General features: G+C 37.1%; 1 protein-coding gene across 3 annotated transcripts in view; it reads left to right on the forward strand.

Moving 5' to 3' along the window:
- Positions 1 to 2500, forward strand: part of LOC115216759 (aquaporin-8) — a 48668-nt gene that overhangs the window by 26952 nt on the left and 19216 nt on the right. The gene's annotated exons all lie outside the window — the stretch shown is intronic.

Raw genomic sequence — 2500 nt, forward strand, 5'->3', positions numbered from 1 at the left:
GGATTGCACCTAGAAAGTTACCCTCCTAGACACAAGTCCGGGCAAGGTTGTTATGGAAGGCTAGCAGTCGCCCATGCATACCAGCCTCCCCTCTCCACGCCACCAGTGTTATCCAAGGAAAGACAAAGGTCGATACAGCTTGGCACCTGTGACGTTGCAACTCATTTCTACAGCTGAGTGAACTGGAGCAACGTGAAATAAAGTGCCTTGCTCGAGAACACAACACGCAGCCCGGTCCGGGATTCAAGCTCACAACCTCACGATCGTAAGCTCATATATATATATATATATATATATGGTATGGTATATTCTGTTAAGAAAGTAGTAGATACAGTATAAAGCTCTCCACCATCAGATTTACCCTGTGCTATCCAGCAGTAGTATTATACGTACTTCTTGGTTTGCGTTTGGGCATCTGTCGTATGTGAATAGATAATTGAAAAAATTGGAGTCAACAAGAAGGAGTAGGGTTGGAGATTTATTTTTTAATCGCTATAATTGTAGTTCTCCGGGCGCGCAGGTACTTGATTGTGCAACTGTTTCCCTGCATTATGAGATCTGGGCGTGTTTCGTCAGGCGATATGTAATTATTGTCTCCGTAAGCTCACAATCCTCGGCTTCAAGAACATCTCTGTCGTGACCTGAATTTAGAAGTTGTCACTGAGCTTATCAGGCTGTGTTGTTGCTGAAGGGCCGTTGGGAAACTGCTTTCAATGTGTAGATGTAGTGGGATGGTGATTCTGCTACTCTTAAAGTGATTGGCATTTGATTTCTTTGTAATGTTGATTTGTTCTTTATGGTTGGTTGCTCATGCGGTTGTCCTTAGCTGACCATTAAGTATCGGCCTATACGTACAGATACGTGTTAATTCACACACGTGTTTTTTCAATTATATACATACATACATACATATATATATAATATATATATATATATATATATTATATATATATATATATATAGGATCTTTTCAATTCTGAAGCCAGTTTTTTCAAATTTTTCCTACTGAACCAAACAATTTGAAACTTCGTATACTGGTAGAATGTGTCAAAAGTAAACTTAATTGTAAACCAGAATGAAAACGGAATTGTAACTTCTAAGTTTAACGTTGTTTAATAATTAGAATTTTAACCAATGATATTCCGTCATTCGGCTTTATTTTATTTACTCCGTCTCGACCACCAATTTGGTGACGTATTAAACATCTTAAATGTAAACAAGCCGCATGTCTCCGTGAAATCTCCTTCTAATTATTTAACGTACTCATGTTTCCAGGATCCTATAGTCAGCCACCTTCTAATAACAATATTTAAAACTAGTTAATAAGCCACATGTATTAAATTGAAAATGTTTCCATTCTGTTAGTACTTGCTTTCGTTTGCTATTAAGAAGTGGCATCTCAGTGACGAGGCTTCTAACAAGATTTCGTTTCTAAGCTAATGTGTTTCATTTCACTTATTGTATTTATTTGTGCAAAAGGCAAGAAATTTAATATTAAAAAAGCAAAGAGCTGGCAGAAACGTTAGCACGCCGGGCGAAATGCGTAGCCGTATTTCGTCTGCCGTTACGTTCTGTATTTGTTTACAGTTTTCCGAACGTTAGTACGTCACAAAAGCGCTTTCTACGTCACACTAATAGAATGCAGTCAAGTTTTACACATGAAAACAAACAATCTGATTGGTTAAAATTCGCAGTTTTAATCTACGATTAAAGTCATAAAATAGATTTTTCTCAAATAAACTAGTTCCAACCTGTGTCTTTTTTTGCTAGACTCTATCAGCATACGAAGTTTCAGAATATTTAGTTAAGTAGAAAGATCTGTGGTCCTGGCTTCAGAATTGAAAAGATCCTATATATATATATATACGACGGGCTTTCAAATCCACTCACAAAACTTTAGTCAATCTGAGACTATAGTGGAAGATACTTGCCCAAGGTGCCACGCAGTGTGACTGAACCTGGAACCGTGTAGTTAGGAGGCAAATTCTTGCCCCACAGCTACGTCATGTGTGTGTGTGTGTGTGTGTGTGTGTGTGTGTGTGTGTGTGCAACTCATAGCATAAAAATGAGGAACTTGTCTCTTAATAGATATGTTTGTCCCACAAAATCAAAATGTCCCAAAGAAGGAATACAAAAAGCTTTCTCACTATAAAGATCTACAAATTGAAATCACAAAAATGTAGAAGCTTAGTACTACGATAATACCAGTAGTAATTGGTGCATTGGGGATGATAAAGAAGGGAGCTGAGAAGTATATTAAGCAACTCCTTGGTAACTCCACTCTCCGTGAACTACAAAAGATAACCTTAATGGGTACAGCTCATATACTAAAGAAAGCACTCGCCATCTAAAATAGAATAAAGGTGGTAATAATGTTAGCATGCATAGTAAAGCAGAAGTGCCCTTGCTACTCTTAGCCTCCGGATGATGCCCGGTACTATGAAAGGAAACCATAAATAATAATAATAATAATAATAATAATAATAATAATAATAATGAT

Source organism: Octopus sinensis, linkage group LG10 (genome assembly GCF_006345805.1).
Source record: "Octopus sinensis linkage group LG10, ASM634580v1, whole genome shotgun sequence".
Lineage (NCBI taxonomy): Eukaryota > Metazoa > Mollusca > Cephalopoda > Octopoda > Octopodidae > Octopus > Octopus sinensis.